A 19,749-nucleotide genomic window follows, 5' to 3' on the forward strand; every position below is an offset into this window, starting at 1 on the left:
TCGATGCTGCTCATGTCCCCAAGTGTTCTGTCTCCTCTGCTCCCAAGAGTCATTGCTTTCCTTAGTTTCCAAAGTGTCTGTATTCAATAGAGGGGGTAAGAAAGTATAGACGTGGCCTTCTCCCTTCCTCTTATGTGAACAACGTTACACCATAAACTCTGTTTTGCCTGTTGTTTTAAATTTTCTGTTTGTCCTCAAGTTCTCAATATTGGGGCAGCGAGATCATTGCTATTTTTCTTTTTGTCCTCGGTGTGGGATGGAACCCAGGGCTCAGCTCATGCTAAGCAAGTGCTCTGCCACGGAGCGAGGCCCCAGCCCTTGCTCATTCTTTAACAGAGGCACAGTCCTCTAAGCCAAGATTGGACTAGGGCTCATGTAACCAATTTCCTACCGACACTTGGGTTGGCTCTAATCTTTGGTGTCACACATGGAGCTGTGGCGAGTATCAGAGCTCCAGGAGGTCCACCTCGACTGGCTGGGCTCTTCAGGTGAGCTAAGTGGACAGGGGCCCTGGCCCTGCTCATTTTCAAAAGGTCCTCCAGGGAAGCTATGCGCAGCCAAGAATGAGCGGCACTGCTGGGCCCAGAGGTAGCCTGCAAAGCTAGAAGAACAGGATGAGGGCTAAGTCAGGCGACTCAGAGTCATTGGAGACCTACACGAAAACATCCAAGGTTCCTTGCAGAAAGATCGGATCACCATCCGTGGAGGAGGGGTGCTGGGATCTGCCTGCCTGCCCTCCCTCCCTCTCTCTTTCTTTCTTTTCTTTTGACACGTCCCTGCAATTCTAATGCACAGTTAGCGTGGAGAGCGCCGCATCTGGGGGAAAACACACCCATGGGCCGAGGAGGGTCATCTGCAGGGCCGAGAGCTGTCCCTCCACCTGGTCTTCTAGTCGGCTTCCTGTGTCTCGCTCCCCTCCCCAGCCCTGCCCTGGAGAGTCATTCGGAAGTCGACCCAGAGCGGAGAATGGACAGCCGGTCATGGTGAGTGGCCACAGTGCCAGCCCACAGGCGGCTTGGACATGAAGGGCACACCCGCTGTCGCAGGGTGCGCACCGCTGCCCATCCGTGAGCTCCAGATTAATGTTTCACCAGCCCTTGATGAGCTTTCGTTTCCTTCCGGCAGCCTCTTTCCCATCAGCAGAGCCCTGGAAAGCCGTGAGGACGCCGGCGCAAACCGAAACTTCTCATTCCTTGTCTTCGATGACTGGGCTTGGAACCGAAGGGGTGGCAGGTTTCAGGCATCACCTCACTACGGCATGGGGACGGGAGGCGGCCATGGGATTTTTACTGCAACCATTGACGTGGGTTCAATGCTTGCTCATGGATCCCTTGCCCCAGGTGTATGACACTGTTTAACTTTCCCATGTTGCAATGGAAAACCGAGGCACAGAGAGGTTCAGAAATTTGTCTGCAGTCACCCAGCTGGGTAGTATCACAGGAAGTGGTTCTCAAACCAGGTCAACCCAGCTCTAAACCCAAGCTTTCTTCTACCGCCTTCTTCCAATAGGGATTGAGAATGTTCAGGAGAACATTCCTAAGGATGGTCATCTTTGATAGAGTCCAAAAATGTTGACTGTCTTCACCTCAGAGAGGGCAGAAAAGAGTCTCTGTGCATTATCTGCCCGTTCTCAGATTAGCTTTCTGGTTTTTTTTTTTAATTGTTATTATTTCCGGTGAAGCCATTCTAATTTTTCAGGGCATTGTAACCAAGCGTTCTTTAAAAAGTTCCTCCTGAGGCCCTGTTTTAAATGCCACCTGCAGTAACCACCTGTCAGCAACCATGACAGTTACCAGGTGTGCAGAAAGGTTACCTCCGTGCCTCATCCAGCTTCATTCCACCTTATTAGATAAGCAATCCTGGGCTCCAGGGACTTCCCTTGGCCAGGGAGTCCACACCACCCAGAAGTGGTCAAACCAGGTTCAAATTTGAGTCTGATCTGGAGGGGGTCTGTGCTCACCACCTGGGGGGGGAGCCCTCTGATCTGGAGGGTCTGTGCTCACCACCTGGGGGGGGGGGGCTCTGGCAAACTTTCCAGCAAAACTTTCTTTCCCACTGGCTGGTGAATCTTTCCACCCTCCTCTCGTCATCCCCCCCAACATTCCAAACTTTTAAGTCTCTTTCTCTTTCTTCCCCTCCCAAAGCCGGGGAGAATTAGGCCACAGTGCACGGAGAGACGCGGGTGTTAACCCACGTCTTCCCCAACAGTGGCCAAATTCCAGACCTGAGAGGGGCAAGGCCCCGGAGGAGGACCCAAGGGTTAATGGCTGCAGCGAGAAAGCTGCAAGCTTTGTTGGAAAACAGCTCCCCCGCCACGGAGGGCCCATTAGCATGCAAATGCACTTTGCCTCCTGCCTTTTAATGTTTTACTTCTCTTAATTGCTGAAACCGGTTGTAATTTCTGGGCTCTGCTGGCTTGGGGGGAAGCAGTTTCCTCTAACAGGAGCTGTCATTGCACCTGGGAAGGATTTGAATTCTAATTTTATTAACCAATTGGACCACAGGGTTTCTCTTCTACTCCTCAAAGGGGCGGTGGTGGTAGTGGTGGTGGTGTGTACGGGGTGGTGTCCCAGGTTCAAGTCAGAAACCACCCTTTGCTCCAGTGTTGACCTGGATTCCTCAGAATCCCTGACATCCTTGACATTCTCAGTAAGATCCAAAATGGCACAGGTGATTGGATGAAGATAAGAGGGAGTTTATTAAAGATCTTAGATATCCGGCCCCTGGCTAGGACTCTGCAGTGAAACATACTTTGAAATATCACCTGGTTGGGAGCATTACCTAATCTTTCCGTTTCAGAGAGATTTCAAATGAGCAAGCCACTTCCTAAGGGAATCCTGAGGCTAAAACTCTACTTTCTACAAAGTGGAAATGACTGGAGAAAGGAACTGCTCTTCCTATAAGATACTATTGCCATGAGCAACCAGTATTAGCCTTCCTAGCCAACTGAAGGAAAATAATTGTCCCTTATCCCTGCACCGTCCTCACATAATACCACCCTACTAAGATTTCACATGACTCCGTTTTGTACAGAGAGAGTCAGAAACCAGGCACAAGCTCTGGAAAATACCCGATGATTCTAGATCTCCCCGGGATGCCATTGTGAGTCAAGCCATTTTATTTTCTGGAGATGGTTTAATATGTAGCTCTTGGAGGCAAGAGTTTGTTGTCTGATAGGAACACAGTCTTGTGGAGCCAGACACACCCTCAAAGGCAATGGCTCCCCTTCAAGGACCACTGTGCACATGGATCTGTGCTGGAGACTGACCAGAGGTGACCACTGTGCAGGGCATGGGTGCAGTTGCTGCATCCCCCCAACACCTGAGGGAAAGAGTCTGTGGAAATGCAAAGCCCTCTCTGCTGAATTTGCTCAGTCAATACTTACATCCCACTTACCACACAGAGGGGATCAGGGTGTCTTGCTTGGCAATTATTTATCCACCATCCTTGGCAGTTCTCCTGGCTGGTATTTAGCTCGGTGGAATTCTGAGTTTCTGGAAGCCCGAGTGCAAACAGAGATGAGAGAACCACCATCTCTTTACCTGATGAGGAAAAAAGCAGAGCACCTCCAGCAGCCGAAGTCCAGCGCCTTCTCCCGCTGGGCTTCCTTCCTCCTCAGCCCCTTGGTCTTCTCTGCAGCCTCAGACATGTCCTTGGGATGTCCTGTTCAGTGTCCAAGCAACAGTCACATCCTCATAGCCACATGTCCATAAAAGCAGGGATGATGAAAGAAAACCCAACATAAACCATGAGTGTCCATGTTGATTGACTGATGCACAGGTCCTGCAGGTTGGGGGACGGCAGGGATCAGGGCGAGAAGACGTCCTAATTCCTGCACAGCATGGTTTGTGCTGAGCCTGGAAGGATCGGAGGCCAAACTGAGGCCCAGAGGAGTTTGCCACCCAGGGGAAAGACCCCGGAAGACGTCCTGTGAATGAAGGGATGGAGGGATGGGCTTCAAAGATCGCTCACACCATCAGCCCACCGGGGCGATCCTGAGTCTTTCCCTCTTTCCCTTCTGACATTTTCTTTCAGTGGGAGTTAGGAGGGGGTGGGTGGGGTGCCCCCCTTTCCTGAGTACCTCATTTATAACAGGTGCTTTACACTTTTCGACAAAGCCGAGAAATCCCATAGGTAGATTTTATCTTCGTTTTGCATTAAGAAGAAACTGAGGCTCAGAGTGTCCCCAGGATGCACTGGTCCTATCACCAGGGACGGTGGTAGAATCAGGGCTCACATCCATTTTCCCGGACTCCATAACTTTCCCTTCTCTCTGCTTCCGGGGACAGGGACCAGAGACTCTTCCATTTATCTCAGCAAACCACAGAGGAGAGCTGGTGGTGGGGAGGTGCTCCCCAAGGACGATGTAGTCACAAGTGGCCTAGCCACGGCCCCAAGCCACCCCACAGGCCTGTCCCCTCCCCAACATTTTCAACTTGTTTTCCTTCAGAGAAAACATGACTTTTCCCATTGATGGAACTCACAGGCCGACAATAGGGGCCCACAGCACGCCCCCCCTCGGGGACTAGTCTTTAAGGCTGGCTGGTCCCCCCAGGCCCCCGCCCCACCTGCCCTGACCTTCCTTTGGGGGGAACTTTCTGCATAACAATGTGTGATGGGGGCTGCCCTCTTGCTATTAGCACCTAATGAAAATGTAACCATATTTAACCCCCCACCGTCCCAGATCAGCCGGGAGCCCAAGTGGGCTTAATTCCTTTGTATGATAAGCACCGGGCTCTCCATGTGGATGGTCCATCCCCTTTCTCCCTGGAGAGGACTCAGAGCTATGTATGTCTAACTGGACTCTCAGCTGTCCAGGGCACAATGGGGAAAGTATCTTTTGTGGCATTAACGGCTTTGGGGCAGGGAGAGGGGAGGGGAGGGTTGGTGGGGAGGGGGTGCTGTTGAAGAGGAGCAGAACAATGTGTGAGAAGCGGAGGCTGTGGGTTTCCCACACGGACCAATATGTGCCCCCCGCCCCCCTCTGGGAGAGACAGACCTGCAGCGACCAGCCCACAGCTGATCCTGCCTTGATTGGCTTTTTTTTTTTTTTTTTCATTGTGCTCTCAAGGGACGAAAATCCTTTTGTGGCGTGAAAGGAGAGGCGTTCCTGCCGTCCCCTCCCTCGAACTGATTGGCTATGTCACAAGATGGCCAAATCCACCCGGATTAATGTGCGGCCGGCCAGGCCGAGGTGTGGGGACGTCTGAGTCCGCCCCTTCGGGCGGGCGGGCGAGCGTGTCTGCTGCCCTGGGAGCAGGGGAGGGGGACACGGAGGGGCAGGCCACCACTTTCTTCATATTTATTATTCCCCCCACCCCGCGGCCCCGCGGGGATGTTTATTCATGGGCCACATCTGCTGGCTGGCAGGCGACGTGTCTCTTGTTAGAAAGAATGCCTGGGAGTCCCCCAGGAGCCAGGGAAATGGGGCACATTCCGGAGGACCCGCCTTTCTGCTTTGCTCGGCAGTCCTGGGGCTGGGCCCACCTGTAATGCAGCCGGGCCAAGGCTCAGCTTGCAGCCCTGCGGCCAGCTCGTCACCTGCAGGTCCTGGGCTCCCAGTCTAGAGGGACCCCCTCTGCTCCCCTCCTCTCTGGTCCCTCTTACCTGGGTCATTCTTTCCCACTTGCTTCCTGCACCCATGGCCCAGCTTCGGGTCCCTGACTCTCCCATTGGAAAGAAGGTCGCTTTCTCGGATGTCTTCAATTGCTTCTGGGCCTCTTCCATCGCGCTCAACGATTTTTACCTTAAGGAACCGTGGGTAGAGGGTTTGCTGTCCTTGGAGGGGATGAGATCTGTCTGTGGTCCCCCCTTGTCACCTCACCTGCCCCATCCCCCATCCCGTGTGGGTTGCACAGGGGTGTACTTGGGAGGCTTGGCTCAAGAGGCATCGCTCAAGGCTGACTGAGAGGGTTGGAGGCCAGGAGAGAGGCTTGCAGCCCGGGGGCCTCTCCGGGATGCTGGGACTGGTCGGCCAGGTAGGCAGCGTCTCTTCCCCCACTGGCGCCCGGTTTGCACAAACACAGCTCTCAGTTTGTCCTGCGTGCTTCAAAGGATTAGAGGCCAAGGGCACAGGAAGGCCCCACTACCAGGCTGACGGAGACACCTGTGCTCAGATTTGGCGGGACAAGATGGTCCACTGAGCCCCCGCAGGCCCTTCTGCCAGATAGATGGCAGTCAGGCTGAGGAGTGGTTTGGGATTGGCACCTGGGAAAGTCTTCCCTCTTTTTTTACATAATTGATGCAGACTTTTGGAAAAGAGGTGGTCTCCAATGTAGGATAAGGGAGAAAAATGGAAAAAAAAATAGGAGGGAATTGTAGCATTTTTATGGACAAGCCAGGTTAGGGCTTTGCAAGTTTTAAATGAAAAAAGTAACAATTGCCAGGTACCGTGGTGCACGCCTGTAATCCCAGCAGCTGGGGAGGCTGAGGCAGGAGGATCGCAAGCTCAAAGCCAGCCTCAGCAATTTAGTGAGGCCCTAAGCAACTTGGTGAGACCTTGTCTCAGAAAATAAAAATGGCTGGGGATGTGGCTCAGTGTTTAAGTACCCCCTGGGTTCAATGCCCTGTAAGAAAAGGAAAAAAAAAAAAGTGACAGTAGGTAAAGTTGTGTTGGAGTCCTGCCATTTTTGTGTTAGCATGAGTTCCCATGTATCACAGGTGGTTCTGGTTCTGCATGGGGTTATGTCAGTAAGACTGTGGCAAGGGGTGGGGTGTGGTTCTCAGTGGGATGGCTGACTTTAAGATGGGAGGTAGAATTCTCTCAGGTGTATGGTTGAGGGTACGGAAGGCCCCTTCTCAGAGAAACTGAAGGAGTGGAGTGTGAAAGAGCCTTTTCACCTCTCAGCTGTCCTTCCATATTGCTCTGCTGTATCAGCCATTCACTCTTTAGCAAGAACTGATTCAACCAATTACCTCTCTCACAAATCTCAGCTGAAATCAACTCTTGGGTGGGCAATGGGAACTTGATTTCTAGGAGTAGACCGGCAAGGGGCTCAATGAAGGCAGAAAAGAACCTCAGAGGAAGAACCCTGGGAGAAAGGGAGGGGTGTAGTTATCAAGTGAACGTCTCTATTTATGTCTCTCGACATTTTGTCCCATCTGGGACACCTGGCAGTGACTTTTCAGGTTTTTCTCCCTCTACTTCCACAGCCCTGGATCCAGTAGCTATGGGTGCAACTTTGCTCCCTTCTCAGTTAAATAAGGAGCCTCAGAACCAAAGCACCATTTGACATAAATAAATAAATAAGTAAAATAACGAAAAAAGCCAGTGAGCGTTTGGTTCCGGATAAGCACCGCTGGATTACAACCCTTTCCTAAGGTGACATCGGTGCTCAGACTAGCTGTGGGGACTTGAGGGGACGGAGGGGACCCTGAGGCAACGGATGCTCCTTGCTCCATCAGCACAGAGTCCATGGGCTCTACAGAGCACACATCCCAAAGTGACGGTCACCTGGGTGCTAAGAAAGTGCACATGGAGGTGCCTAGTGAGACTCAGGCCCTCGGCAGCTGGGGGAGGGGTCCCGGGGATTCTGCATCTTCACAGGGGCTCCAGGTGATCCTGACCCACCCCGCAGCTGGAGAACGCTTCTGCTGTGCTCAGCTGTGTGCTGTGGAGCCCGGGGTGGTACCATTGTGCCTCCTGAGAAGCCCTGAGCAGAGAAGCTGCCTCACGAGTGGTTAACGCTTCAAAATGAAAAACTCTCCCAGTTAATTAGTTACCAAAGCCAACTTATTTTTTTTTTTTTTAAAAAAAAGAGAATTAGTTTTAACAGAAAGAAGCAAATATCCATGTGTGAGACTATTCTCCAAGGCCTAGGCAGTTAGTTAGAAGGTAGAATTTCAGCTGGGCGACTTCCGAGGCTGAGGCAAGAGGATGGCAAATTCGAGGCTTGCCTTAGCAACTTAGTGAAGCCCTGAGCAACGCAGACCCTCTCTCAAAACAAAACAAACAAACAACAACAAAAAGGGGGCTGGGGTTGTAGCTCAGTAGTAGAGTGCATCTGGGTTCAATCTCCATACCAAAAAAAAAAAAAAAAGGTAGATTTGGAAAAGTGATAGGAGAGTGAAATAAGCAAGAAGGTATTTTTAAACATGAAATGCCTGTGAAATGAAAGCCCTCTATTGCCACGAGAACGTTGAATACCTCTCTCTACACAGGCTCATGCAAACTTTGGTGCCTTGGCCATCTGTAAATATGCATAAGTGATACATGGACTCGCGCCCAGCCTTCCAAGAGCTCAGACTTGAAGACACAGGGCAGGAGGGATATGGTGTGAACCGGCACTGCCCTGGCTTACGTGTCTCCCTCCATATCTGAGGTGGGGTTGGGCTGCTGGGGGTGCATGTTCAGGAGGAGGTGGCCCCAAGTTTATGATGAAAAGAAGAAATCTGGAGCAGGCAGGTTTTAATCTACCAAAAGGAAGCATTGATACTGTTTTTCTGAAATTAATCTGTTAGCTCTTTTATTCTTCACACACACAAAAAAACCCAACATTTTCCCCTTAATTGAGAAGAAATAGCTTCAGCTCTGATCCTCATCTTAGGAAAATCTGCACACGTTTTATAAATGTTGAGTTAAGGAGAGCCTCGTTAGGGATGTCGCTGGGAATTATTTGCCACCAAAGTGTCCAGCGCAACCTGCCAGGACCAGCAGAGCTTACCCTCTGAAGTGAGCAAACGTTTTCTAGAGCAAATGTCTCAACAAGGAAGTTTTCTAGAACATTCTTTGCTTCCAGTTTTTAAGACAATACAGAGGTGGAATGTTATAAACCTTAGAGGCACTTTGTAAAACACACGCGCGGCTTCCTAGTTTGGTTTTGATTTTTGGCCTCTAGTTCTTGACTTTTTCTTTACTATAGTAGTATACCTACAGAGAAGTGTGGGAATAGAAGAGCAACTGGGTGAATTCTGCAAATTGAACACTGTGTGCCCAGCACCCAGATCCAGAAACAGAATCTCAGGAGAAGCACTTCTTGACCCCGTCCAGCTCCTCCTGCCTCCCCGTCCAGGAAGCCCACTCCTCAGCTCTGACACCACCATTCACTCTGCTTACTCTTGAACTTTCAACAAAATCACACGATAGGTACGGTTTGGGGTCGGGATCCTACCCAGCCCTCGGCCTGATGATGGTGTAAAATCTCAGATCATTTATTTTCATTTTGGCAAAATATCTCATTGTATAAAAATACTGCAACCTGCCGTCTTTCCGTTCTACCAGATGGACGTTTGGACGGCCCCCCGCTTGAGCTCGTGTGTGCGCACAGTCCGAAAGTCATGTTCGAGCCGGTCGACGAAATCTGTGGGATGAGCACATTCTTTGATTGCTAAAATCCTCTGAAATTTTTGAAATATGATGCTATGACACCCCCCCCCCCAAACTCCCAAACTGTAAACACGTCCTTGTGCTAGGTGTTGTAGAACACCAACAGAAATGGTTCCTGGCCCCCAGAGATGATCGACTAACGCAGGCAAGAGCGCGAGCGTGAGCGAGGAGACTGGGGACAGAGAAGAGCTGGAGGAGATGCTCACAGCAGGCACTTTGGGGTTTTTATTTAGAACTATTCATGTAGCTTGTATTACCAGTGCCTCAAGAGTGTTGTAGTTGCCCTTGACCTTGTTGACACAGGGAAAGCCTAGAAAGTCTCTGGGCCTCTCTCTCCTCTCTCAGGAGCAAACGGTCTGTCCTCTCTGCTTTGCTCAACACGTCTATTTCACAGCCTCTTTTCAGAATCACTTGGCTGTATTCACTCGTGGTTTCTGCTGCTCGGTGACATGGCACATGTGGCCATGCCGGCCAGGAGTCTGGTTTCTCACCTCCTAACGCTTCCAGCTGATGAGCTACTAGGCTTTCTCTCCACTTCCAAATCCCCAAGTGTCCAGGGTGGACTCTGCTTGGTCTTGCTCATCTTTGGTCCACTTGCCTGTGGGTCCGGGGATGCAAACAGCTATCATTTGTGTGTTGGATCCAAATTACCTGACTGTGGAGGGCATGGCCCGTCGGGGGAGACTTCTCTGGAAGGGAGAACAGGCCAGCTTATGCCTTGGGTATGCAATGAGACTCTGTGTTCCCAACCGAACCAGAATTTCTCAGAAATACCTGGGAAATAAGCTTTACCCTGCTCCGTGGTGTTTCTCTTGGATTTTACCCCAAAGAGAAGATTTCCTGGACAGGGTGCTAAGGAATGTCAAGTACATTCTTCAAACATTTAGCTGGCAAGGCTTCGTAAACACGGGGCAAAAGAAAAAATGCAACACCTGAAGTTTGCCTCTGGATCTTAACACTTTTAGGAGCAAATGCTGCATGAGGCCTGTAGGGCTGGTTTAGGGAAGGTAGAGAAGAGAGCCCAAGAGTGATGCTGGGACCCCCCAGCTCTGTCGCAGGCCTGGGGTGAAGAAAGTCCTCTCTGGATACTGGAGATGGCTTCGATGTCCTTCGGCATTACCATTACCAATAATTTGGGTACTAAAGTTTAGCAATTCACTTACTAATTTAATACTTTTATATAAGTATGATATCTCCCTTTGGCTTCCCAGAAACAAAAGCACTGTCCTAGGTATCTGTGGGGGACATGGCAAGCTGGGGGTGTCAGTGCAAGGAACGGATGTCCCTGAGCCTTGTTGAGATGGGGACCAGGGAAATGATTCCAGATATGTTCTGCCATCACCACCACCAGAGACTCAGCCCTAAAATAATGGTCCTGCCCCAAGAGTGGTGCAGAGGTTCCCGGGTCCAGCAGAGCTGGGAGCGAGGTGGAGCCGTGGCTCTTTTATGGAGGAGATGTCCTGTGATAGAGAACGCTGCTTCTTATCAGAAGATGTCTGTAATTAATTAATTAATTAATTGGTTTTGGGCACTGGGGATTGAACCCAGGGGTGCTTGACCCCAGAGCCACATCCCCAGCTCTTTTTATACTTTTATTTTGAGATAGCGTCTCCCCACGTTGCCCAGACTGACGTCAAACTTGCAATCCTCCTGCCTCAGCCTCCCGAATGGTTGGGGTTACAGGCAGGCACCACTGCGCCTGGCCACTTGCTTTTTCAAAAAGTGATGCACAGACATGTCCGCATCTGCTCGGGTGGACACGTATGTCTATGTCCATGTATTAAACCCGACAGAACACACGCCTGCACCTACATCAATACCTACGCATCTGTATCATGATTTTGTAAAAAATGTGGTCATCGGAGCCAAAATGACTTTCCATCCCGCTTAATTCCTAAAATATTGGCCCTGGACGATCTCCTCGCTTTTGTAAAGAGAAACGGCGTGAAGATGAAGTGCCCGAGGTCAGAGAACAAGCAATGGGAGAAGAGAAGCAAGGTCTCCCACCTTCCAAGACCGCCCTCTCCCTTCCTCCCCTCTACCGTGAGACCAGGGCCCGGGGCCAGGGCCAGGCAAAGGGACAGCTGCTAAGCTCCCTGGGCAGGAGGTGCACAGGAGGCCCAGTAAGGGTTGTGTCCAGGCCTCTTCCTACCTTGTAGGAAGCAGGTAATAACCCTGGGACCACCCAGGAACAGGTGGCCCTGGGGGTCTCTGTGTGCTTAAAGGGGGGATGGGGCATTTCTGTCCACTCAGCGTTCTTAGAGACTGGCTCAGTGCTTGGGACAAATGGAGCTCCAAAGATGTGTGCTGAACCCACTTTTTGTTTAGGTGACTTTCAAATGTTGTGGCATGGGCACGTATTATTTTCTTTATGTGTTTCTGCTGGGCTGGAACTGGGCCGCCTCACCCATGCTAGAAAGCCACCCTCCCAGCCCTGAGGGGCGTATTTTTAAATTGCAGCCTGTCCCCTGTCCGACGGCATGGGTAAGTGAATGAAGGTTTGAAGACCAGGTTTTATGACCGGGAGAAGGAGAGAGTGCAGAATCACTGGGTTCTGGGAATAAGGATTAAAAAGGGGAGTTGGAAAAATACAGACCAGCAGACAGTAACGCTGAGCATTGATGTCAAGTGCCACACTGTTCGTGTCTGGACGGTTCTGTCCTGTCTCCGGGCCTCTCTCTGCAGCTGAGCCAGTGTCCCGGAGGCCATGCAGACCCACTCTCACCTTCCCTTGAGTTTGCCCATCTCTTGTTTCCCCTGAGTTAACAGCCAGGTCCTCTTGCCTCAAATGGCCTTCATCCCACCATCGGTCACTTGAGACCAAGTTGTATTCTTATCCCTCGAGCAGCCACTGCTGTGCCGCAGAACCTATCCTCACACACCCCGGCACTGATCTGCTGGCCCACTGAGACCTTCAGCCCCTTCCTTAACTTAGTTCCAACCTCTGTTCACCCTGTTGTGTTCCCAGTCCTTGATGTTTCCTTGGGCCAGGCTCTACAGATACATGTTTGTTACGTTCCATTATCTCAACAGCCTTGTGAAACAGTGGGCACTTGTTCTTCTAGGCGGGGAAACTGAGGTTTCCGAGTAGATGGTGGGGTTAGAATACAAGTTTTCAGTTGCCCAACATCAAAGACGCCAGCCTCTGTCTTGCCCCGTGAATTCTTAAATGGCTCTTCGTTAACACCAACCAGGAAATGACCAGTGGTGGCTCTCCAGTAACCTCAACACGCTCAGATCTTTGGCTCTCTTCAGCCTGGATGCATCCTCCCCGACTGGTATCCGGCCAGGTGCCTCAGACCTCTGCTTTCCTGCCAGGGCTTAAGTTGCATCAGTAACTTTTGGGAGTCTTCTTTGCATCTAGGAATATGGGTTTCATCAGTTCAAGAACTGAGCTGACATTTTGAAATGAAATGTGGGACAAGGGGCTTCACAATACAATGATGTTGTGAGCAAGAGTTAACTTGGGGAAGAGAAAGTCTTGGCTTGGGAGGTCCATTTCAGCATCCTCTGAACCCAGCTCCTGAAAGAGAGGTACAGTGGCTTCTCGTTAGGGTCCGGGACTCCCAGTTTTCAGCTGGACTTAGAAGCCTCACTCTCGGGACAACGTAGAGGGATTCTGGAGAAAGATGTGCGGGTCCTCACCAACACGTGCATCCTCAATGGCACTGTTAGATCAACCTTCCTACGAGGAAGGAGTCCTCTTCTCATTCACTAGCCCCTGCCCTTTCCTGGGTCCATCGGCAGGAGTAACAGGCTTGGAGGCATTTGGGCAAAACTCAAGAGCAGATTTCTACTCCAGGCTGTGGGAGTCACGCTCCAGTATGGCTCTCAGGTCCCGAGTGCTAAGGACACCTTCAGGCAGTGTGTCTTCTGCTCAGTGCTGCCAAGTTTCGAGCAGGTTAAGGAGGAGTAAAAAAAGGGGTCCAAAAAAGAGCAGGACAAATGAAGAGTCGCAAAGGCAGGGTGATCTGAGGAGCGTGACAGCTACCTGTGGGCCTGGGGGTGGCAGAGGGAAGAAACGGGTGCCTCAGGTACCACGGGCCAGGCAGGCTCCTCCCCCGGAGCCCCACAACATCCCAGAGACTGATGTTATCCCTGGGCTTTGCCACAAGGCTTGGAGAGAGGCTGGCCCTAGGTACTCGGCGTGTTGGCAGCAGGACCGGCTCTGATGGACCATGCTCCCTCCTCTGAGGATGGTAGTTCCATCTAGCTCCATCCATTGCAAACGGAAGGGTTCGTGATTTAGATTTGGAATTCAATCGAGGAGAAGGGATTCGGGAAACTCAGTGATCCAGAGTTTTATGGGCAGGCAGACCTGGTTTCAGATCTAGACTCTGCCAACATTTTCCTGTTTACTAGTACTTAGACAGCCAGTTTTGAGCCTCATCTGTCCTGTCCATTAGAGATATGAAGATTGAATGTGATAAGTATAAATTGTAAGCAATGCTTAACATGGGAGACGGGTCTCATAACTGGCAGGCATTATGAATATTGGCGTCTTCACTGAGTTTGGGCTTTGTGAGGGATTGCCTCATCTTAGGAGTATACTTTTGAGAAAATCAGCAGCTCGGGAGGCTGAGGCAGGAGGATCGTGAGTTCAAAGCCAGCCTTAGCAAAAGCGAGGCACTAAGCAACTCAGGGAGACCCTGTCTCTAAATAAAATATAAAATAGGGCTGGGGATGTGGCTCAGTGGCCGAGTGCCCCTGAGACCCGCCCCCCCCCCAAAAAAAAAACCCATGTGGTGTGCTTTTATGCCATGGTAAACTTGAAAAATTGTATAGGTCAAACCCTGGGAAGCTGGAAGCCCCCTGTATTCTGTTGCAAAGGATTTCAACCTTATCCCTTCTGGCTTTCAGATCTCAGAGCTGGACTGGAGGAGAGGGTCTGGGAGCCCGGGCCATGTCTTCCTCCACCTTTTCCTTCAGTGAAGTGGAGCAGGGCCCTGCAGGTGCAGATGATTTCTTCCCTGGGTCTCCAGCTGGCTTAGGGAACCAGGGGGTGCATCATGCAAAATGGCTTCTCTGAGCCAGGCCACAGGGGGGTGGGGGGTGGCTGGCTGCAGGCAGGGGCCATGCATGCTGCTGTCTCTGAGTGGACTACAGCCCACTGGCTAGAGTGCTGACCAGCCTCCCATGAAGGGGGAACAGGCAGCATCCCTGGGCTGCAGTGACAGGCTCCCCTCGGCCTTCCCTGTTAGGAACCCCACAACAGCTGGAGCTGGAAGACCATCCAAGGCAATGCCTTTGGCTGTCGATAGACGAAGAGGAAAAAATGAACGAAATCCAGAAAGGCTTCCACATTGGAGCGGTTTCACTTGTCCTTCTCTGGAGGATGCAAATATATTAAAAACATATGCAAATCCAATGACAATTTGTCATTAAACAAAAAAATTTACATGGAACAAATGAACATTCACTTCCAACAAGAGCACCCCACGGATTTCACGTGAGTCCTCTCGTGGTCATCAGGCCAAAGCTCCGAATTCAAGGTGCTGTGGAAACGTCTTGCAGTGTCCTCCGTCTGGCTTGGCTGGTTGGTCTGGGAAGAAGAAATCTTGACTGGCCTGGTCTTGTTGATGCTCGGGGCCCCTGGCTGTTATTATTATTTTTTTTATTTTTATTTTTCACTTTGCAGCCTCAACTACCATAGGAGAGTTCTCAGGCTCCAGACTGGGGTCAGGGTGGGGTATTCCAGTCGTCCAGCTCAAAATTCAGCGCGAACCTGGATGGAATGAAAGAGGAACCGCCAAATCTGACCTCCCCGATCCCAGATGTGGCCTCTTTTATGCCTGCAGCCCCCCCCCTTCCCGCCGCCCCTTTCTCTTAGCTGGGCTCCCTCTTTATTGACACTGCCCCCTGTAACTACCCTGGTAGCAACTGAAGCCCCAGGGTGGCAACCCCCTCACCCCACTCCCGGGGTTCTCTGGACACTGCTCCGGCAGGCTGGGGGCTGTCGAGGAGATTCGATTGTCCCAATGGAGGTGAAGTGGCCTCTGAGGCCCCTTGGAAGCGGTGGTGGTGGGAGGCGGCAGGCTGGCCGGAGGCTGACTGTGAATGTAGTGGCTCATTGTTCCTCAGCTTTATTCTTCAGGCCTCGATGGGGCTGATTTAGAAATCCTAATCAGAGAGCTCTCAGGGCTTCCCGGGTGTGACACAACTTGAGCAGCTCTGGGGGATTCTTTGTTCTCCGATGACAGCTGACTTGGTCGCCAGTGGGAACAGTTTGAGCATGACTCTACCCTGCGTGCTGGCAGCTGCGGCCTTAACTCTTTGTTACCCGCCCCTGCGGTCCCTCCTCTTGCCTGATCCTTCCTCCTAAGGAAGGACAGCTCTCGAAATCACCTTCCTGTGGCTGCAGGAGGAGGGGGTGGGTGCCTGAGGAGGAAGGCCACACCCCGTGTCCCACGCTGGGGACACTCTTGCAAAAAAATCAAGTGTTTCCCTCTCCGGCCAGTTCTACTTGGCCAGCCATGAAAGCTGTGGGGTCTGAGTCTGGCGTGGACTGTGACCACTTGCCACTCGCTTTTATTTCTGACCTGGCGAAAGTGACCAGAAAGAAGCTAAAGGATGCAGATTTTAAATACAGGCTCACATTCTGGGTCTTTGATCAAAGACAGCCAAGCAGCACAGGACACCTAATAAGAAGACCACAGAGGGATAAAAAAAAAAGCATAAGAGTGATGGATTTGGAGCCAGAAGACCTGAGCTGGAACTGGAGCATCCCCACGTGACCAATCCCGGGCAAACTTTTTTGTCTCTGCAGGCCTCCGTACATTCATCTGCGGAAAGGGAGACGTTTACAAGAGCAGGACCCCAGCAGTTCGAATGGGCTAGTTCATGCGAATGTCTGTCACAGGCACTGCTAAACTAAATGCCCAGGGCTCTTGCTGTAACTCCATAAGCCTTCTGCACAGGAAGAGCGCTGCTGCTTCGGGAGGCAAAGAAGTGCTAAAAGCTGGGAAAATCTCCTAGATCAAATTGTTAGGCAATTTTTTTTTTTTGGTTCTGAGTTAGAAATATAGCCAAATAAATTATTCATTCAAGAAACTTTGAGTGTCAGCAACGACCTAGGTACTGTGGATCATGAAGATGACATAGACCTGGCCTCCGGGTGCCAAGATGATAAAAGTGGGTGTCTAGTTAGGACTGTTGGGACAAACACAGATGCACAACTCTGACCTGCATAAAAGAGACCCTGAAAGGGAGAAATACTGATACTGTTGCAGCTCATGGAGTCCAAGGAAGTGTTGATCAGCAGCACCCCTGGAAGGGGAAGGGTGTAACTTTGCTTCAGGTCCACTGGGACCCCAGAGTCCAGCATGACCAGGCCGCCCTTCTGGCTCTACTTCTCTGTTTGCATCCTTCTGTCTCACAGCAGGTTTCTGCCAAGCACAGTGGACACACATGTGGGAACCATGCCGGTCAGCAGTGCAGACGAGGCAGTCTGCTGACCACACCTTGGCCGAATGCCCAAGGGTCTTCTCATCCAAACATTGTCAATAGGGTTGGGGGCTTGGGCCATTTCTTTTTTTTTTTTTAAAAGAGAGAGAGAGAGAGAGAGAGAGAGAGAGAGAGAGAGAGAATTTTAATATTTATTTTTTAGTTTTCGGCGGACACAACATCTTTGTTTGTATGTGGTGCTGAGGATCAAACCTGGGCCGCACGCATGCCAGGCGAGCGCGCTACCGCTTGAGCCACATCCCCAGCCCCTTGGGCCATTTCTTAAAAGAGTTTCTGGAGAGAAAACTGTAGAGGAGACTACCATGGGAGCAAGGGCCATATAGGCAGGGGGTTTGGATTTCAACTCTAGACCAGAAGGAATCATGAAGAATATAAGCCAAGGAACACGTGGCCATATTTATATTTTCCAACTATAAAGTTGCAAGCAAATGGAAATGAGGGGGATGATTTTGGAGGTGGTGAGACCTATCAGACCTATCGATAGATTCTATAACAGCCTGAGCATTAGCTGATAAGAACCTAAAGTCAGGTAAGGAATAGCAGAGGTGGCCAGAAGGAGGCAGATGAGAGATTTAGGAGAACCCGCTAACTTTATATTGGAGGGAAACATAATATTAATTTTCTCTCTCTCTCTCTCTCTGTTTTTTTCCTTCAGTGCCTGGATGTCCAGGAGATGCCCTGGCTGCTCTTCGGCTCTGCTGGGCATGAAGCCCAAGACCTCACACGTGCTAGGTGAGTGCTCTACCACTCTGAGCTGCATCCTCAGCCAAGAGGGAAATATCGAGGATGGTCCCTAAGCCTCCATTTGGAAAACATGGACTATTGCAATGGCTGTCCTTGACTGTATTTTTTTTTTCTGATAAATTGGTGGTTCAGCAACCCCCCCCCCAGAGATCCATAACTATATTTATATCTTTGCATCTTCTATCGTGTATCATTTATCTTCTATCCCCTATCTTTTACCTATCCTTTGTCGGTCTGTCACCTAATCATCTATCTATCTGAAGGATGAAAGGCTTGTTTGGGTCCCCAGGACGGAGATGACAAGACAGGGACAGGAAATCAACAGAACGGTGACTGCTTTCCGCTTGGCCCCAGACGCAAGCAGCTGCAAAAGCTCAAAGTCAGAAATGAGGTTCACGTAGGTGACGCCGCCGTCCCCAGTCGGGGAGATGGAATACTCCCACCGCCTCCGGGCTAGAGGGCCCTTGAGGATAAGGGACACTCAGCAGCTTTCCGAGGCCAGCAGCAGCGGGAGTGAGAGGACCCCAGGCCCGTACTAGAGGGCATGTTCTGGCTGCTCTTCTGCTCCTTCCAGCCCTGTCCAGAGGAACTTGGCTGTTTTCCATCCTGTGAATGATTTTAACTGGAAATAAAAAAAAATGGGTTCTGTTGAAATTGTATCATGTTTTCTCATGAATGGGGGTAAAATGGAAACCAGGGAGACTGGCTTAGAAGCAGTTGATCCTGATTAAGTGAGAAGTCAGTGAGGCCCCAAAGTCGGCAGCCGTAGAATGGAAAAGTGGAGGTGGAGTGAAACACGGGGAAGAGGTGGGCTCTCACAGGCTTGCAAGTTGCCTGCAGGGGCAGTGGAAGCCAGGGACAATTATGACTTCCTAATCTGGAGCCTTGGCCAAGGAAAATGGTGGTTCTATTGACGGAATTAGTAGAGTTGACAAGTGGACGTGGTTTGGTTTGCAACTCAATGATTCCAAGACCCATGCAAGTCCTTATTTGAGGGGAGAAGAAAAGAAATAAAAGGTCTATGTATTAGACCTGGGACAGGTAAACCCAAGACACTAGAAGTGGCCTTCCACCAGGATCTGTGCCCATGAAGATTATAGGCCAGGGTGACTGACCAGTGCTGTTAGGGTCTGGATCTGGAATGTTTCCCCGAAGCTCCTGTGTTGAAAGTGTGGTCTCCAAAGCAGCAAGGTTCAAAGGGGGGGGGGGTGCTTTTAGGCAGTGATTGAATCATGAGTTGATGGATTAATCCACTGATTAAAACAAATAAAATTTAAAACTCACTGAGAACTGGCTGGGACTACTAGGGACGGGACATGGTTGGAGAAAGTTGGTCACGGGGGGATGTCCTGGAAGGGGGCTACCTTTTCCCTGGTCCATTCCTCCCCCAGCCCTCTATTTCTATCTCCCCACCCCTGCTTCCCTGCTGCTATGAGGGGAGCAACTCTCCTCTGCCGCCCCTTCCCACCATGATGGTGTGCCTCACCAGAAAAACAGATCTGGCCAACCATGGACTGAATCCTCTGAAACCATTAGCCCACATGAATCTTCCCTCTTCTAAGTTGTTTTGGTCACAGCCACGAAAAGCTAACAAACACAAATGCTACTGGAGAACATTCTTGGGGAAGAGTGTTTAGAACTAGTTGATATGATACAGATGAGTGTTCTTTCCGGTGAAGTCTCCAACTCCCATCCATTCCTCCATCCATCCACCTATCTACCCATCTCCATCATCTACCATATCTATTATCTGTCTATGTCTATCATCCTCTTTCTGTCCATCTATCCATCCAGCCAGCCAGCCATCACTTCAGGAACATCTCCAGGTTTTTTGACTTTTCCCTTTTGGAGAGACTAAGAACAATGCCCAAGTTTATCCCTGAAGTATCAGAATAGTACCAATAAGTCATAAAACTCCCCCAAAGAACATTTGCCACAACTTCTCAGTACTTTTGCTGTGGAACTGGTCAGAGTAACTAGCAAGCCTTTTTGCAGACTGATGACCTAGTTAATGCTTCCTTTTCAGTCAAATGGTAAATAGTTTAATTCCAGTGGAATGTCTAAGAATCTTTCTTGGCACTAGTCTTGGGATTATCTACATATTATTCATTTCAAATGTAAATTCCTTATTTTCTGGATGGATTGAGCCCCTTTGACATCTTTCTTTCACAGTGATCCATATTTTATGTTCAGAGAGTGAAAATTCGTTTACCATC

At 50.5% G+C, this 19,749-nt stretch overlaps 2 long non-coding RNA genes across 2 annotated transcripts; one reads left to right on the forward strand and one right to left on the reverse strand.

Moving 5' to 3' along the window:
- Positions 1-663: 663 nt before the first annotated feature.
- LOC120884038 (uncharacterized) lies at positions 664-18,187 on the forward strand. The gene is made up of 3 exons (XR_005726213.2): positions 664-983; positions 17,445-17,521; positions 17,823-18,187. It is a non-coding gene; the product is annotated as an uncharacterized LOC120884038 (long non-coding RNA).
- On the reverse strand, positions 14,617-15,574 carry LOC120884039 (uncharacterized). The gene is made up of 2 exons (XR_005726215.2): positions 15,235-15,574; positions 14,617-15,050 (listed from the first exon to the last, which is right to left on the reverse strand). It is a non-coding gene; the product is annotated as an uncharacterized LOC120884039 (long non-coding RNA).
- Positions 18,188-19,749: the final 1,562 nt, after the last annotated feature.

Source organism: Ictidomys tridecemlineatus, chromosome 3, assembly GCF_052094955.1.
Source record: "Ictidomys tridecemlineatus isolate mIctTri1 chromosome 3, mIctTri1.hap1, whole genome shotgun sequence".
Lineage (NCBI taxonomy): Eukaryota > Metazoa > Chordata > Mammalia > Rodentia > Sciuridae > Ictidomys > Ictidomys tridecemlineatus.